General features: G+C 36.7%; 1 long non-coding RNA gene across 1 annotated transcript in view; it reads left to right on the forward strand.

The window, feature by feature from the left end:
* Nucleotides 1-4,097: 4,097 nt before the first annotated feature.
* Nucleotides 4,098-19,953, forward strand: part of LOC144338420 (uncharacterized) — a 63,818-nt gene continuing 47,962 nt past the window's right edge. The window contains exon 1 of the long non-coding RNA XR_013412503.1: nt 4,098-4,142. This is a non-coding gene — a long non-coding RNA (uncharacterized LOC144338420). The remainder of the gene's footprint in view (nt 4,143-19,953) is intronic.

Raw genomic sequence — 19,953 nt, forward strand, 5'->3', positions numbered from 1 at the left:
GTACATATATGTGTATAATATATTTTATATATTTCATATATATATTATGTGTGTATATACATATATTCAATTACATCTTTGACTTAGCAAACAACCACGGCTTATTATAACAAGGGTATTAATTAACCAATAAAGTAATTTATTCTAGCATTCGTTTGGAAATAGAAATTATTGAAACTGTCCCAACAGGATTCACAAGAATTGCGTGCCAGGTTCTGGACAGAAATATGGCTATAACTAAGCATCAATAGACCTGCATTCTGGCCCACTTCCTTGTTGTTAAATGTCAGGTAGCATTAGATATTGATGACTTGCATCCCCGTTGTCTCTACAGATAGGATTTCTGACATTAAAATCATAAGGCTTTTGTTTAAGAATCACTTAAGATGATTTTCAGACCCCAAATTCCAGCAACCAGTTTGAAGACCCTCACAGAAGAATGAGATCAGCAGGCAAATATAACTTCTTCCTCTCCCTGTCCCATGACTTCACCTTGCACTCTTCAACCAATCAATAATCATCATACTTCAGCCCACTCTGAAACTCTCTAATTCCAAATTCTTTGGGGAGATGGAATCGAGGTTTCCTCCCATTTCCTCACTGGGTGACCCTATGATTAAACCTTTCTCTGTTGTAGCCTGATGTCTTGTCATACTGACTTGCTGTGTATTTTGGGCAATAAGCCTATTATGGTTACATTGTAAAATAATTTTGAGGGTAGAGGAAATCTTCCTAACGTGGACTTTTCCCAGTATTCAAGACTAAAAATCTGGTGGAGCTAGAATTAGAGGTGGTTGTGGGAGAAATATATTTCCTTAAAGAACTGAGTTTTGTCTTTCCTGATCTTACTTCCACCAGCCAAAAGGTCTTGTCACAGGTAGCTTTGTTTTCTTTTTCCTGCCCCTAAAACATTTTCCCCAGAGTGATTTCCTTGATAGTCACTTAAAAAGCACTCAGCCAGGTCTGAAGTGAGCTGCTATTTAAGAAGAACGCATGACGCAGGCCACCTGGAGCTGGAAGGAGAGCCTCCATCTTTCCCAAATGGGAAGTAAGTTCAGGGTGGGCCCGACCTTAGGGAAAAGAGGCCTGGGGTGAGTGGGGTGGAACTGGGGAGAGTTGGAAAACATTTTTGTTCAGCAGAAAGTGCTGTGGATGTTGCGGTCTCGCTAACTGAGAAGGCAATTCTAGGAGTTCCGTGTGGCTTCCGCAGGCACTTTATGCAATTCTGAGAGAAGATTACATGGGCCAGGATGACTAGGGAGACCATGCTCCCTTACGCCAATTGAGAGAAACTTTCTCTCACCAGTTTTCTCTATTAGGCTGGCCACTTTACACTTGGAGTGTTTTTAACCCTTATATATATGTACCACACATAATTATACATTATATTTTATATATGTATATGCATATATAATATGCATACTATATTCCAGGAAAGTAGGGGATATACATATTAATATGATATGTAGGTAGAGAATATATAATATGTAATATATAAGTAATATATGTAATCCAATAAGTAGAAATATATCTATATAAAATATAATAAAGAATATATAATAGAGATATATATTATATAATATAACCAGTAATATATAAAATAAAATAGGGAATATATATTATATTCTCTACTTTTTAGGACTGTAGTATGTATATTATACATATACATATATAACATAATATATATAGTATTATATGTAGTATGTATAATTATATATACATATATGACACATGTATGTGTGTGTATTATATTCCCTGCTTTCCAGGAATGTAGTTTTATGTGATGGTTATAACGTTTTCCTCAGTTTGACCAAACTTTAGATATTTTTCATCCTAGCCATTGGCTTATGATATTATTTTTCCTGGAGACTTTACTCTAAAAAAGCACTATTGTAGTCTTTATCTGTTCCTTTGAGGTGTAAATTTTATTCTAGTCTTTTGTCCATTTTACAACCCAGAAATATCTTTCTCAAGAATTTGGAAGCCATGTTTTAAAAATGTAATCACTGTGGAAGATAGCACTCCTATCTCCCAGGCTCTGTGACAGGGTAGAAGTCCAACTTCCGTAAGTGCCAATTAGCAAACACGGATCATGGCCTAGTGACACTGACCAAGCTCCCCTCTGACAGTCTTCCGGCACTTTTCCATTGTATCACCCACTGCTTAAGAACACTCCTGCCTTTTGTTTCTGCAGATTTCCGTGTCTCTTTCCTTTTGCAGAAGCCTCGAATAAAGCCTTTCTTGTCTTTTTAACTTGGTCTCAATGTTTTCTTGACAAATGTACATTCATTCCTTCTATCTCAGAGATGTTGAAATTGTTAGGCAGGCAGCAGTCTTATGAACAACATTTCATATTGTTTTACCACTGTGAGTTATTTCCTTGGATCTAAAATAATTTACTTAATATACTCTGATAGCAAAAGAAAGCAAAGGATAAATATTTTCTTAATAATTGTGTGAAGAGAAGAATGATGATAATATCTGGGAGGACTTCTGTTTTCTCTCGAGTCCCCAAAGAAATCATCTAGACAGGATACCATTTATGACCAGTTAATGAAAAACACTTTGTGCAGTAATTTCAGGGGGCAAAGGATGTGGAGGACAAGGATGCTTCTCTTAGTGTAATAAGGGCAGGGTTAAAAACGACTGCTTTCTATGAAATTTAGTGCCATTAGAAGCTACATGAATTTCTCGTATAAACTAACTAGAGGTTTGTGAAAATTTATTTCTTATTTTGGCAAAATACAATTTTATGTATTCTAGAAAATAAATAGCTGCAGCCTAGAGTGGAAGCTCCTCTAGAACACATCTTCCCCTTCACATATGACATTTCCACTCCTACCACTCTCTATAGGAAAACAATTTGTCATTTCACCTCCCCATGGCAAGACCTACATCCACCCTTGCCTTTGCAGAGCAGCAATAACTAGAAAGTAGGTGTAGAAATGTCCTTCATATGTCAATAAGATGACAGATAACTGCTGATTTCTATAAGTTGGTTGGGATAGCCTAGAAAGTGAGTGTGGAAAGAACTTAGAAGAATTCGATGAGAAGTAAAAATGAATGGGTTAAATTAAGAAACAATGAGATATCCTTGTCAGATAACCTAAAAAGTTCTGAATTGGACCAAGGGCATAGCACAATTTCCCACAAAACAAATTTATGAGAACAACTAGTTTAACACATTTCAAATATCTGTTTAATTTTTTGAGAGGTCTAGAAAATTATATTCTGCATAGATAGATAGATAATCTGTGTTTTTATAAGTTATATATATGGAGAGATACATTACATGGTAGAAGTGTCTGTGTGTAAAAATTTTAAATATATGTATATATACATATATATAGAAAGAAATACTGTTAATATGAACTAGAGAAAGTGAATATAACTTTTCTGAAGAATTATTTAAGCTAGCATTCTCAGGTTTTCTATGTCCAGAAGGTAGCTGGATACTTTTCCTTGGAAGCCAAAAAAAAAAAAAAAAAAAAAAGGAGGTTTACTGAAAATTGCATGTATATTATATTTAATTTTAGAATTGAATAATTTATTCACATTTTTCCTCATTGGACCAATGAAGTAGACATTTTTCTAAGGTTCTAGAGATGCAGCAGAGAACATCGCAGTTTTTACCTTACCCCCTGTAAAGCTTATAGTCTAGTTATAAACAGGGACATAGATTATATTCGAATAAACAAATAAATCTAGAGAATACCCCGTAGGATTAAATGCTTCTGTTTTGGGGAAATAGCAAGAATCCAGTGTGACTAGAGTAAATGAACAAAGAAGAGAGTTCTAGAAAATAAGGTCAAAATGTAGGGGGAGATTAGACTCTTGCAGGCAATCATAACCAATCATCCAACCTAAGTAAGACAGGAAGCCATTGGAAGACTTTGTGCAGAGAAATTAACTGATTTATGTTTCTAAAAGATAATTCTTGCTTTAGGGTAAAAATAGACTGGGTAATACTGAGCAAAAACAGGAGAACGGAAAAACATTTAGAAGACAGAGTGTATTATGAGAAAATGTGGTCACCATTTATGGCAAAGAAATTGAGAGTGAAATTGTTATTTACTGAAATAGATCTAGGAAGGAATGGGATTTGAGAGGATGAGAAGTCAGATATTCAGCTTTCCACAGAGGTAAGCAGTTGTGTGTGTGTGTATATATATATCTATATATATTTTATGATCAGGGACCACATTCAAACAGGGAACTAGACAGATACTCAATGCAGATAGTATTTAAAGCTAACATAGTTGATGAGATCGGACCCTAGGCCCTGTGGAGTGTGTGTAAGGAGAGAATAAAAGCTGTTATTTCTACTTTGATTAGATGAAAGAAACAGCAGAGGAGATGGTGAAGGGAGAAGCCAGTGAGGGAAGAGGAGACCTGAGAGAGCCCATGTCCTAGAGGATAATTGGAGAAGATCTGATGAACTATGTCAAATAAATCTGATAGGTCGAGCAAAATGAGAATTAAGAGTTGATCATTGTGTTAGGCCATTCTGAGACTGTTGGAGACTTTGCCAAAAGCAGTGTTGATGGATTGAGATGAAGGTGAATACAAGAGTTTTAATGAAGCGAGTTCCAGAGCATATTGCTGCTATAAAGTAGAATATAGGGATAAAGTGATAATTGGTGGGTGATATATTTAATATGGATTTAGATGCAAGAAATAACACCATGTTTCTATGCTGACAGCTATAAAGTTTTGTAGGGAAAATTTTATAACAGGGTAAAGAGATGAGACATTCCTAAAGAGATGCGTTGAGTAGGCTGCAGGTTATGGAGAGCAGTACAAAGGTAGAGAAAATGGCATTAGCTAAGAGTCCAGATAATTCATCCAAAGTGATAGCAGGGAAGATTGAGTATAGTGGTATAGACGTGGTTTCTAGAGAGATAAAGTAATTGAAGCTTATAGACATCATTTCCTGACTGCTTCCTTTTTTCTTAGTGAACTAGAAGACAAGAGCATGAGCTTAGAGTAAGATGAGATAGGACATACTCAAGTTCAAGAAAGGCAAAATGGGCGTCTAGTAGGAAATAGAAGAAAACAATGAACTAGAAAATAGAATAGGATTGTCTGGTGAAACTGACGTCTGTCTTGTCGTTAGCATGGTAAATTTTAAAGTGAGACCACTAGGCAGTTTTGTATGCCTCCTCACTCCCTATATTTTTATTAAGCAGCAAGAATAAAGATGATGTTACCCAATATTGGAGCTTGGCAGAGGAATATTAAAAGGGGAGAAAGAAATAAAGGAGTTGATGGTATAATGTTTGGCCATGGAATCTAAGGTCAGAAAGAAGTGAAGAGGGAATACGAGGGGTAATGAGAAATAACTAAAGGGTAATAGTGCCAAAGTATTAAAAGTCTAGGTGGTTTGAAGAATATTTAAAGTTGGCATATTTGAGAAGTGAACTAGAATGGTAGGAGGTTGAACTGCTTAACATTTCTGTTAAGGAGAGGATGCAACGTTTAATAATATCAAACCTGAGCTAGGAGTGTAGAGGGACTGACGTAAGGCAGAAGACAAGATTAATGGAAGAGAATTAGAGAAACTGAGAGGCTAGAGTCTTGAAGGGATTATCTACATAGACGTTACAATCATTAAGAGTTTTGAAAGTAGCTGTGTTTGAGAGAGAGAAAGTAAGTCATTAATGCCATTAAGCAATAAAGAGGAATGTCTGATAATCTGAACTCGGCTACCACAAAAGCGTTAGAGTGCATCTTGGCATAATAATATAGCATTTAATTCTGGGAGCTTTGAGAGAGAAGGCAGGATAATTGCTAGGAAGCAGTTGTAAAGGGTACTGAGAAGACTCCCTCATCTCTTTGTCCAGTAGTATGAAGGATGTGGGCGAGGACTGTGGGCGAGGACTAAAGGCAAGAGTCAAAAAAAAAAAAAAAAAAAAAAAAAAGTGGGGGATGTTTAGAGGAGAGGTGGGGGATATGAAGAAGGTTGTTGAAGAACTACTGTGGTTTCCTCATGGCAGAATGAATAGGTTTCAGCTAAAAAAAATTAAATTTAAAAGTACTATAGGACAGGTGTTATCTGTATCTATTAGAGGGAGAAACTGGAGCTCTCTAAGAAGTTATTTGCTCAAAATTATAAACCTCATACAATTTGAGACATAATTTGAATACTAGTATCATTCCAAAGTTCAAGAACTTCTAAAATATTTTCTGATCATGATTCAGAAACTCTAATGCAGTTAGGGAAAGAGTAATATCTGTGCGCAAATTACCTCTGACCATTTCCAACTTCATTCTGCATGACATGCTAGAAACTAATACCAATATTTACCAGTTTTAAGATGCTTCTGAAAATTACTTTTTTCTGCATCGTTCATGTTGAATATTATTTTTGTGGATTGGAAACATGTCATATAGTAAAAATAGATAGAAATGGAACTGTCTGGGTTCCAACCCCAGCTTCTGAACATTATTAGATGTAAGATTTGAGCAAATCAATCTCTCTTTTTCATGTTTGTAATATTTGGATAACAATATCTAACCTGTAGTTATATGAAAATGGTGTTAAGGGTAGTTGGAAAAGAAACTTAAATTTAAAATTTCTTATTTTTATATTATAAAGCCTAAATAATATAATTCATTATAATGATGAAATTTTTTTTCTCATTATGAGACACCAGCCAAGAAAGGAGGAAGAAGACGTATGCAATTATCAAGCTGTTTCTAAATGTTCTGTACCTAGATTTGTGTCTTCATTTGGTAGACCTACAATAAAGTTTCTGTTTTTTAATAAAGCACAATAATCAATGTCTGTGTATACAAAGGTAAACAGAGATGAATAGGGAGCGTGAAGGTAATTTTTACTACAAAGCAAAAGGAGGACATAAGATGTGATAGAAATTATTGATAGAGAGACAGAGAAAGAGAAGACTTAAGCAGTATAGTGGAATAAGTAATTGAGTTTTTTTGAATTAGAGCCCTAATATTCAAATGTAAGTTGTTTGCACGTCTCTGATGTAAAATCTCTCAGTTATATCAAGACTTGATTAAAGTCAGCTACAAATTCATGCCTTTTTCACTCAGGAGAGTGAATCAATTGTTAGGGGAAGGAATAAATCATCCTTTCAAAGCCATACATTATTTAAAGAATTAGTGTTTAAACTCCACATCAATCCTACCCTACTTTCTTCGCCACTCTCCCCTTTTATTTTTCCTCTACTACTTCTGTGATTTGAGATCTGAGCTCTCTTTATTATACAGACCACCCCACCCTTGGAGACTTAGCGACTTTCTTGCATTTCAGGAATCAGCTTAAAGAGGACACCCCAAGGGCTTTATAATTCAAGGCTAGCTCAGAAAATAATTTAAACGGATGTTTCTCCACTGAAAATATATTAATAAATTCTGACTTTTCATTTAAAGTGAGAGTTGCTCAACCTGGATAAGAGATGACGTTCCAGAGAAAGGGAATGGGTTGGGTTTGTGGCATTTCCATGAATGGTGGGAGTCCTGGACAAAATAACAAGCACTGACAAAGATGGGAAGAGTGGGGAATTGCATGGAAGACTGTAAGGTGTTGGGCAATGAGGATGGTGGCCACGGAAGCAGTGACTAATACTCTCTGAGACTGACCGTGTTAGCCAAAAGCATTCTGGGCAGTATATATAACACAGCTCAAATGTTGAAGGAGTGGTAGGCAGATAGTTGTCCAAAAATCAGTATTGAATGGATGCATTTTATGCAGAAAGATAGAAGGTAATCACAAAAACAATCAGGACTGAATGCCATAAGCATCTTCATTTAGCCAGAACCAGGCAAGCATTAAGAACATCACGCAATGCAACCGAAGTGATAGGGAGCCTTAATAGTGAGGGGCATCAGATTGAGGAAGTATTTCATTGGATGTTGAAAAATACAGATAGCTGATATTTCTGGAAGCTAAGTGTGAAAAACAAAATGAAACCAGGTCATACAATTCATTTGAAAATAGAAAGTCAACTATCTTATCTTGGCACAAGATGGGAATATAATTAACAAAAGTAGGTATACCTTTCTAGCTTTATGGTTAAGACCACTGGTCTGGTGTAAAATTGCCTGAGTTAGAATCCTCATTTAGAATTGATGCTTGAGTTAGAATTCTTATTTAGAATTAATACTCTCTCAAACAGTTTCAAGTGTTCAATTAGGTCATTCATGTAAAGCAGCTCATTCTAGCTCCAGACACAGAGGAGGCACTCAAGAAGTACCATTTTTATCAATAGTTGCACTCTAAATGATTTTGCAACAATTTATATCCACATTTTCATGACACAAAACGACCTAAAATCACCTAAATTTAGAAAAAATATAATCTTATTATATATGGATCTACTAGTTGGAGAAGAATGAGAACATTGGTCTGAATTTCTTTGGGAGTTGAACAAATTCCTTTACTGGGCTCCTTCCTTTTGATATAATTAGAAACTGCTCGTGCTGGTAAACTAGGCCACAGAATTGCCATACCCGAATAATTGTGTTACTCTGATTTATCAATACATTATCTGTAAGAAAAAACTTCAACGTTTTGTATTAACAAAGTTTAAAGCTTGCAATATTGAAACTAATTACATTTTTAACAGGAAGTCTTGGCTTTTTAATATTTTACAAGATAGACAGATGCTTCCCTACTGGTGACAGTTGTCTTCCCAGGGCAATTAGTCAGTCTTCAATTGAAGACTTTAGTATTTCTTTTTCAGCTTAAGAGGCATTTAAATATGTTTGAAGTGTTAATTAATTTACATTTTGAAACAAAGCTGTAAAAATGTTTCTGATAAATAGTAGATCTTCATAATCAGTTGCTCTAGGGTGTTAGGTGTTTACATACCCCCTTATTTATAGAATTGTCAACATACCCCACATTAGAATTACAAGGGTAAAAGGTAAATTGAGAACAGTCACTGGTTCAATGTTATAAAATGTGTGAAATCAGGGATATATGCCATATAAGGACTACAAATATTGCTATACATACTAACACTACTGTGTATGTTGACTGGTTTTCAGGCCCCACGTAAGTTGTTTGCACATACAATAACTTTGGCTCATATTTTGATGCTGCAGTTGAAATATTAATATCCTTGTTTTGCATAGGAGATTTAAAACTCAGAGTCCAGGTACTTTGCCTTAGTTCACACACACTAAAAGCCATGATTCAAATCCTAAATTTCTAATTTCAACACACTTTCTCTTACACACATTCTGCCTCACTTAATGGATCCGAAATATACTCACATTAGGATACTTTGAGGAAAGTTTACTTAAACAGGGACAATGTTTTGAAGAGTGAATAGTAGGGTAATTTACTATTGCATTGCATTGCATTGTGAATGATGCATAAACATTGGGCTAATGCTAAAAGGGCTGTTACTACTTCTTGTCCTGTGTTACAAAAGGGTAGCAAATGGTAATTTAAATAGTGTTATGTTAAAAAAAATACACTTTGAAAAAAGAGAAAAACAATAATAGCCTTTGGTGGAGAGCACAGCAAGCCCATAATGAAAAGCAAGAAGGAAATTAGAGACCCAAATACATCAACTTCTGTTTCTTTTCTCTTCCCAATCTCCTGCCAGGGCTTCCTATTGTCCTAACATGGCCCTAACACAGAAACATGAAAGCTCATTGATGGACTTTATACAGGTCAAGCCTTTGTTACAGAGAGCAGTATAGAGAATGAAAAAATTGCACACGAAAGGCAAACAGGAGATAATCGACATGAGACCATTATATATATTGAGCTAAGTGTGGCTAGAAGAGAGGCGGCCTGTTTCAGAAGTAGTTGTTACAGTCTCTTCTCTATACTTCATTCTTAAAGGTCATTTTTGAAGATAATCCTTGATTAAACAGTGCTTTGGTTTGTAATCATAGAAACATAATTGTGAATATGAATATACATATATCAATATACATATACAAATGTGTGTGTGCATGTGCCTTTAAGTTCTTTGGAACTGCACAGCAGCTATCTGTTAAAACAAGAATATGATTGTCTCCTAACTCATGATTTGGTATGGTATCTCCTTTCTCTATCAATAGCTAGTCAGCTATTCCAAAGAAGTGGTCTGTTACTTACAAAAGACCGAGGAGAATCTTTAAAGCCCTTAAATAGCAGGACCAGAGTCCATCTTGGGATTTTGTTTGCAAAGTGAATAGGTGTGGATGAGAGGATCACAAGCATACAGCTAAAACAGTATTTTTACTTCAACACAGTCCTTTTAATTTATTTATTTATTTATTTTTGAAACGGAGTCTTGCTCTGTCACCCAGGCCAGAGTGCAGTAGGCAGTAGTGCAATCTCGGCTCTGCTCACTGCAACCTCCACCTCCTGGGTTCAAGCGATTCTCCTGCCTCAGCCTCCCGAGTAGCTGGGATTACAGGCATGCACCATGATGCCTGGCTAATTTTTTGTATTTTTAGTAGAGACGGGGTTACACCATGTTGGCCAGGCTGGTCTCAAACTCCTGACCTTGTGATCCACCCACCTTGGCCTCCCAAAGTGCTGGGATTACAGGCGTGAGCCACCGTGCCTGGTCTTTTCTGTTTTGTGTTTATTTTTGTTTTGTTTTTTTGTTTTGAGACAGAGTCTTGCTCTATTGTTTAGGCTGGAGTGCAGTGGCTTGATCTCGGCTCACTGCAATCTCCAACTCCCTGGTTCAAGTGATTCTCCTGCTCAGCCTCCTGAGTAGCTTGGATTACAGGCACATGCCACCACACCTGGTTAATTTTTGTATTTTTAGTAAAGACTGGGTTTCGCCATGTTGGCTAGGATGGTCTCAATTTCCTGACCTTGTGATTCGCCTGCCACAACCTCCCAAAGTGTTGGAACTACAGGCGTGAGCCACTGTGCCTGGCCTAAATTTTTAAAAAAAGAAACCAGATAATCTTTAGTTTTATTTGTATATTTTTAATTAAATATCTTTGGAGTTGTTTGTGCTTCCTAGATTTGGATGTTCATTTTCCTCTCCGGATTTGCAGTTTCTTTCATTTTTTAAAAATTATCTTTTGATATTTTATTTCTTTTTTTTCTCTGCTATTTCGGATATTTCTATAATGCATATTTTGGTTTGCTTGATGGTTTCCCATAAGTCATCTAGGCTTTCTTCACTGTTTTCATTTTTTTTTTTTTTTTTTTTTTTTTTGAGACGGCGTCTCACTCTGTCGCCCAGGCTGGAGTGCAGTGGCGCGATCTCAGCTCACTGCAAGCTCTGCCTCCTGGGTTCACGCCATTCTCATGCCTCAGCCTCCCGAGTAGCTGGGATTACAGGCACCCACCACCAAGTCGGGCTTTTTTTTTTTTTGTATTTTTAGTAGAGACGGGTGATTAGGTAATTTTTAGTGCAATAATTATGTTCTTCAGCTGCAGAATTTCTATCTGGTTCTTTTTATGACATCTATCTCTTAGTTGAACTTCTAATTTTTGTTCATGTATTATTTTCTGATATTGTTTAGTTGTCTATCTGTATTCTCTTGTAGCTTACTGAGTTTCTTTAAAATGGTTATTTTAAATTATTTGTCAGGCAGTCTGTAGTTTAATTTCTTTAGGATTACTACTGCTTTCTTTTGTTCCTTTGGTGATGTTCTGTTTTCTGGTTATTCATGATCCTTCTGAATATGCATTTGCATCTATACATTTGGAGAAGTAGGCATTTATATCAGTCTTTACAGACTGGCGTTGGCAGGAAAAGCCCATCATCATTCAGCCTATCTAGGGATTATAGATGGACCATCAGAGAGATTGCCTGTAGGCTTACTGATAGTCTTCAGGCTGGCTGATCTGGTACCTGGTGGGTGCAGGTGGGCGGGCTTGGCACCTGTGACCACAGTGGCTAGCCTTGTGTTTGGGTCCATTGGGGGCTGGCCTGGCACTGGGATCTACTTGGGTCAGCCTGTTGACTGGGTCCACAGGAGCTGGTATGGGGCCCAGGCCCACAGGGGTTGGCCTGGAGCTTGGGGCTGCAGGGACTTACCTGGAAACTAGAGTGGCTTTGGATCCTGATTCTACTGAAACCTTTGTCTTTGGAAACTGGTCTGAAGGCTGGATCAGTGGGTTCTGGACTAGACACTAGGTCCTGCACTCTGGCTTGGACCGTGGAGCCACAGGGCGTCTGGATACAAGAGTATAGGTCTGTGTTCTGAAGCCCCAGTGGCTGGATTCATGGGTATAAGTCGGTGTTTTGGGGTCAAGAGGCTGGATCCATGGGTGTGGATCTTTGTTCAGCGTCCACAGTGACTGGCCTGGAGACTGGGTCTTTTGGGGCCAGGCTAGTGCCAGTATCTCTACTGGAACTGACCTGGATCCCAGATATGCTGGAAGTTCTGGGATGATCTGGGCTTAGGGCAGACCTGGAGCCTAGGGTTACTAAAGCTGGTCTGACAGTGTTACCAACTTAGAGGCTGGATCCCTGAGGGCCAGCCTGGAGTCTGACGCAGGTGACCATTCTGCAGCCAGGGGCAGCTGGGGCCACTAGGGCCAGCCTGGAGATTTGTGAATTTGGAACCCAGGTCTAGAGCTTAGTACTGAAGGGGGCTGTCCTGGCACTGGGGCAGACTTGAAGCCTGGGGTTGCTGGGGCTAACCTGGCACTGGAGCTGGTCTAGAGCCGTGGAAGGTCCTGGGTCCTGGGTCCTGAGTCTGTGGGGGCCTGCTAGGGGCAGGCTGGAGGTTAGATTTATGGGTGCCAGCATGGAGTCCTGGGTTACAGGACTGACCTGGAATTGTAGCCAGCCTGGAGCCTGAGTCTGTAGGGACCAAACTGTAGCTTGGGGCCATGGACACTGAAATGGCATCAAGTTTCACGGGGGCAGGCCTGATGCTGGAATTCTCAGCAAACTTTAATGCTCACTTTCTTCTCTTTCCCCCAAACAGAGGATATTTTTCTCTAGGTTGTGCTGCCCACATTTGAGAAGGGGTGATGTCGGTAATTTAAAACACTCCTTTGTACTTACTTTATTAGGTCTTCTCTTAGTTCTGTGTTAAACCCAGCTGCTGTAATGTCTCATACAGATTCCTTTGCTCTCGCGAATGTATTATGTGCATGAACAGTTTTTCAAACTGATGTGTCTGTGAAGGGACAAGTTCTGGAAAGTCCTGTTCCACCACCATCTTGCTGGCATTACTCTCAGAAGCCAGTGAATCAACAGGTAACAATAATAGATTCCTCCAACATCTTACTCAGGTGTTTTCCCGTTTGTTGTCACTGTCTTCTACTAAAAGTATGTTTCTGAGAGAGGAAAGATATTATGCGTTTCTTTAAAAGTGAATCTCAGTCTAGCAGTATGCCTGAAATATAAAAAGTACTCAATAAATGTTTATTAAACTGACTAAAGAATGAATGTTAGGTATCAATTAAGTATTAGAGGAGAAATAGTATGTTTTATTTATACAACTTCTTGTATGGTTGCACTTACAGAAGATGTATTTTTAAAAACTTGTTTCCCCAGCCTGGTCAACATAGCAAGATCCTATCTCTACAAAAAAAGAAAAAAGAAAGGTTAGCTGGGCATGGTAGTGCATGCCTGTAGTCCCAGCAACTTGGAAAGTTGAGGTGGGAGAGTCTGTTGGGCCCAGGACTTTAAGATTACAATGAGCTATAACTGCACAACTGCACTCCAGCCTAGGCAACAGAACAGGATCCCATCTCTGAAAAACACACACACACACACACACACACACACACACACACACACAGAAAAAAAGAAGGAAAAGAAAAAAAAAATCAGGTTCCCAAATATTGGATGATATTTTAACAAAATAAGCTTATATTACAAGAATAGTTTCATTACTCCTAATTTACAGACAAAGAATCTGAATATTAGAGGATTGAGGTAATTCTCACAATATCATGTTCCATATTATACGTCACTGTGACTCAACTGAAATCCAAACACACTTCTACTTGCTAGAAAATAACACATAATTTCTACTGTCTTACTCTGGCTGATGCAGAGAAGGCTTTCTAGGTGTGACTGTTAGCCAGATTGGGTTTGAAAACTAAAAGAACCATACTACACTGGCAAGTAATGGCACACTTTCAAAGGCAAATGAAGAGTAAGTGTCAATAGACAAAGGTAGGTATATAGTGATTCTAAGGTTGTCTGGTTTCAATCACTTTAAATAAACTGTTGCCCACTTCACCAGCAATGTTTATCATTGTCCTGTTATTATTTCCAAAATGCTTGCCAACATCCCTGTCAGAGTGCCTATAATCTTTGTCATAATCTTTTCTGTTAATTTGAAAGGAACAATACTGAAGAATATTATTGATTCCACAAACCTCCTAGAGGCAGGATGGGAACCTGGCACAAGACTGGGGCCTTTTTTTTTTTTTTTTTTTTTTTTGGTCAACACTCAACTGCACCACTGAGATCTCTGTCATCTTTCATATATTCTGAGTGTAAAGCAAAGATCAACTTCCTAAAAGTCTAATCAATTTTTCATGCTCTCAGAGTCATGTTAACATAAGTGATTCTTTTTAAGGAGTTCTTGTTTTGGGGAGAAAGAGCCCCTTTAAAATTTCATAATGGGGCCCTGGGTCACACTTATTAGACTAAACCTTAAAATAATTCTATGCAAGGAAGAAAGCACAGTGTAGTTCAAATTAGATACCACCACCATCACATCATACTACACAGTTCCCCCACCCTAGTGGCATTTTGTTCTGAATATGTGGCCCAGGATCCAAAGGGCTCATTTTGGTGACTGAGTTTAAGTGTTAAAAGAATAAAGAGAATAACAAAGATGTTGTTTCTTAACAATAGGGTAGAAGCTGATCTGAATCAGAAGCATCTAAGAGTCCTGTTCAATTTAAATATTTATAGGATTCGTGCACACTTACTACATTTCTGGAACTGGATAAGGAATCAGAAGAATTTTAAGAAGGTTTCCCGAAGTGATCCTTAATGCACACTGGAGTTTGAAATCTAAGTGCTCCCATCTGACCTTGCCTATGCTCACAGGGAGTGACTGACTCCAGAACACCAAGCCCCAGTACTGTACAACTCATTCGACTAGAACATCTTCCTATGCTAGATTTAAAGTTGTCTTTTTATAGCTGCCCACACATTAGGTCAAAATAGGATCATTTTCAACAGTTACAATGAGCACAGAACTCAGTATTCGGAATGTTTTTTCAAAACTGTAAAAAGCTGGGAAAATCTAGAAGAAGTGCTGTCACTGAGAAAACTTAAGAGCAATAGAGATAGTCACTGATGGAAAATGAAGCTCTATGATTTGATAAGAGACAAATGGAAGAAATCAAATCACCAGTTGATTTCCCTTACTAAAGGATTTTTTGCCTTCCAGTTGACATTCAGCATTATGAAAGACAAGTAATGCTAAATAAAAAAATTATTTATATTTTTACATCATTATTTTCTTAAAATTTCATTTTAAATCACATCATGATTTTACTACTTAAAAATTTGGTTGACTGTTGAATTATAGAATGATAAAGCTCCAGTGGTTTTGATTGGTACTTTAGTATCCAGTGTCAAATACTGGCAAAGTCTAATCTCTTACACTTCCTAACATAATAATGTTTCAGAATCTGCCAGACTACGTTTTACAACCTTCTTTTAGTTTCATCTGTCTTTTTCTGACTCTGTACCTTTTTCTGACAAATGTTCCCACTGATTGGAAACTGTCTTTCCCACCTACTTTTCTCCTCCAACAACCACACTTTTTTTTTTCACTTCCAATTGTGCATATTATTCATGGTTCAACTCAAATGCCTCTTCTAACTGAAAGAAGTATATGTGTATATTACACATACATATATATGTGAGTGTGTGCGTGTTTGTGTGTTTATGGGTTTTACATGTCTTAGTGAAATCTGTATTTGTATGATAGACAGTTACTAACTCCAGTAACAATATTCATCCTCTTTCCTAGGTAATAATCACTGTAGTTACAATTGCCACTTGCTCTTACTTGTATTCACTCTATATGAGATTCTATGAAGTAATAGTTAAGAAGGCAGGAATCAGTATCTGTTTTCCTGGGTTCACATTCAGATTTTACCACTGAGGGCTACATGAGGTTGAACAAGCCCCTTAATCTCTGTATTTTTGTATCCTCTTCTACAGATAAATATAATTTGAGAATACTCAGTGATTTATGTATGAAATAAGTATACACAATATACACTCTCAGTAATAAATAATACACTGTGAGAATATTATTTGAAATGTATTATCATATTTGTATTACTCCATTTCACAGACAAGGAAATGAGACATAGAGATGAAAGCCATCTCTCCCAACATTATACACATAACAATGGATGGGTGCTGTAATAGATGTCTTAACACTGTGTAAAAATATATATATATATATAAATATATATGTGTGTGTATATATATTTACATATATATATATATATATTTTTTTTTTGAGACGGAGTCTTTCTCTGTTGCCCAGGTTGGAATGCAGTGGCCCCATCTCTGCTCACTGCAAGCTCCGCCTCCTAGGTTCACGCCATTCTCCTGCCTCAGCCTCCTGAGTAGCTGGGACTACAGGTGCCCGCCACCATGTCCGGCTACGTTTTTGTATTTTTTAGTAGAGACAACACTGTAAGTATTTTTTACCTACATCTATCCTTTGTGACCAATCCTGCACAGAGTTTATTTTCTACCTGAGGATGCTAGATATTACTTCCACACACCTCTAATTACTCTGCCCAACCATACAGAATGCTTTTGTTACCCCGCCAAGAGGCAGCTCAGATTTTATCATGTAAATTGTAAAATAAGTTAGAAGTAAGTATAGCATTCTGTCATCTGGCACCTAATTTGGGATATTAGTATTTTTACAATACTAAATATCGTCTGTTCCTCTATTATTCTTGTATGTCTCCTGCTACTTAGCCATCAGAAGTATTACACTATTAAAAATACCCCATGAATTGAATGTGCTTTTCTTAAACTCATGACAGGCCATGTTTTGATTAAATCATAAATATGCCAAAAATATAAGTAAGAAATACATATATTTTTAGGTAATTAACAGTTGGAATTAGAGATGAATAGCACTTCCTCCTCCTTACCAGTTGGTTGGTAATTATAACTGGTATTTTCGTCCAGGGCAATTTTTGTCATCAATTTTCCTTACAGAAACTTACAGCCACTTTATCTTTTCAGCTGCTGTAATTCACCCAATTTCATATAAGGATTATAGAAGAGTAAGTTAAAATCAGACAGGAAAAATACTATTTCCCAGAGTTTTAAGTCTCAGTGGTATTAATCAATGGGTTATATTAAGATATTTTCATAATAATTAATATACAGGACTAAATAGAATACTTTGCCCTGTCTTGCTCTAGAAAGTTTCCAAAATGTGTTGTTTTTGATAGTTCTTATATTTCTAGCATGTTCATTTTCTTTTCTCTTCAGTGACGACACTGACAAAGCCACTCTGTATCCTCAAAAGCAAGGGTCCTAGGCTTGGTCTGTAGAGCTGCAGTACAGCCTGCAATCCTCTCTTCCCAAAATGAGACAAATCTTTAAATTCATATTGGAAGTATTAAGATCAATGCATGTATACTTGTTTAGGCAGCAGCTCTACCTCAAAAGAACAGAAGATGCCATTCGTAGGAATATTTATTATTTAAGAAACACTTGCTTTATGAGGCACTCTGCTAGGCATTTGGGGTATGTCATTATGAATCCAGACAGATCTTTGATAATTAGGTATTATGATTCCCATTTTATAGAAGAAAAAACTGAGGATATAAGTGGTGAAGCTACTTCTCCATCTCAAAACACTGGGACAAAACAGGAGACAACTATGGCTGAGCTCATTAGACTCCAAAACGTATGTTCCTATATTTTTAATGTCCTATCCAAAGATCATTTTCAAGACTAATTTCAAGAAGCTTTTATTTTTCTATGTTTTTTTTTTCTAGTAAACATGATTTCAGGTCTCACATTTAAGTCTTTGAGTTGATTTTTAAACATATGATATAAGTTCCAATTTTATTATTCTGCATGTGGGTATCTCGTTTTTCTATCACCATTTATTGAGGTGACCATCCTTTCTTCGTTGAGTGTTTTTAGCACTCTTGTCAACAATCAGTTGACGACAGATGTGTGAATTTATACGTCTTAACTATGTACAACTTATAATTGTCAGTTATACCTCAAGAAAGTAGGGAAAAACATATGTTCTTTTATAATTACTATCTATGTTGGGTTGACTCTAGAGTATTTAAGAAAAGAAAAAGAAGACTGCATAATTGCCAGTGACGTGAAAAAGAACACTGTGAGAGGTCAAACTCGGGAGCAGCAGTAGAAACAGAAAACTTGAGAGGCTTTTGTGTTTTAGTCACTTTGTTGTTACGTCTTGAGCAAATTCATGGCACATATTTGCTATCCATTAATGCCTGTTGAACAATTTAAATTAATTACATTGACTTGGACAACCTAAAGGTAATTTTATTTTAGAGAACATCGGTAATACAGTTCAATTCACCAAACCTGCATACACAATAAAATCATCAAGAAAAGAATTCTTAGAAATATACATTCCTAAGGCCTCTCAGGCATTGATTCAGTAAGTTGGAACCCAGGAACCTGTAATTTGAATAATCACCCTGGTCAGTTTTATTCAACTATCTTGGCTGTTGCCATGTGGATAAAATCTAGTCAAAGTGTCTAGATTTGAGCTTTGGGGACAAAGAACAGAGATTAAATTCTAGAGTTATTTTTTGTCTTTTGGAGTACATACTTATCTTCAGTGATTCCCATTTTGGTTTTATATTTAACGTGGGATAATACTGTCTACCTCATGTGTCTATTATAAGAATTCTCTATGGTAAGGCACAGAACACCTGCCACATAGCAGAGGTTTAAACAATCCTAGTAATTTTTATATAAACCCTATATCTTAACCATCCCATGCTGGTCTGAAAAAGGGACATACTTTTTGATGCTTCTCCATTTGTTTTTGGTTACAGAATGTGATGAGATACACTCATTGGAATTTTAAATACAAGGGACAAGACAGTAATGTCTTGGTTTATTTTCATATAACTCAACAAATATGAAGTTAGATTATTTCTATCTTCTTTAGATAAGCTCTGACCAGGAAAGCTAATAACTTGGGATAGATTTAATGGGGAAAAATAGTTCATGTGTGTTTAAATGGCCCTGGTTTTGGCCCAGGCATTAGAATGAAAGAATAGGGGCCACTCTGAAGGATTAGATACTAGAAATGAGGTACTAGATACTAGGTACTAGATATTAGGTAAAGCAAATAGATAATCAACCATTTTTTATCTGGAGATGTTTCTGGTCACACCTTGTAACAGGATCATGTAAGGCAGTAGGATTAAGTATTGCAAGGCTGAGAATGTAACTTTGGAAATTAAAGATACATTATTTCATTCACTGAAAAATATTTATTGAATGCAATCAACATGTTATGTGTTGTACCAAGTAGTAAGAATACAAAGTATGTAAGGATTCATTCCTAGTTTGTAGTAGCTCAACAGACTAGAATCAGACCATCATATAAAATATTTATAGCATAATTTTTGTTTTATTTTTTATAAGATAAGTGGACATAGGAGCTGAATCAAAGAGTACCACACCTAGACCAATGGCCAAGGAAGTTACGCTAGACCCATGAGACAGGTAGAAGCTAGTAAGTCAGAAAGGGACACATGAGGATATTAAGAGTCTATAAAAACTAATGAATAGTGAAAGGATTTTTCTTCTTTTGAATTGTTGAAAATTAATGCCAATGTTCCAACCCAGCACTCATTTTTTCTTGAAGGAAAAAGCCATGTGATTTCAATCATGACAAAGGCTCTAATTATTAATCTGTTAGATGAGATGCTAATACAATTCTCACAGTATGAGGATGAAATACAATAAATTACGGAATTAATTATATACCAGTATCTTCCTGTTTCATAAATTATTTAGCATGGATTCTAGATATAGT

The sequence above is a fragment of the Macaca mulatta genome, chromosome 20 (assembly GCF_049350105.2).
Source record: "Macaca mulatta isolate MMU2019108-1 chromosome 20, T2T-MMU8v2.0, whole genome shotgun sequence".
Classification (NCBI taxonomy): domain Eukaryota; kingdom Metazoa; phylum Chordata; class Mammalia; order Primates; family Cercopithecidae; genus Macaca; species Macaca mulatta.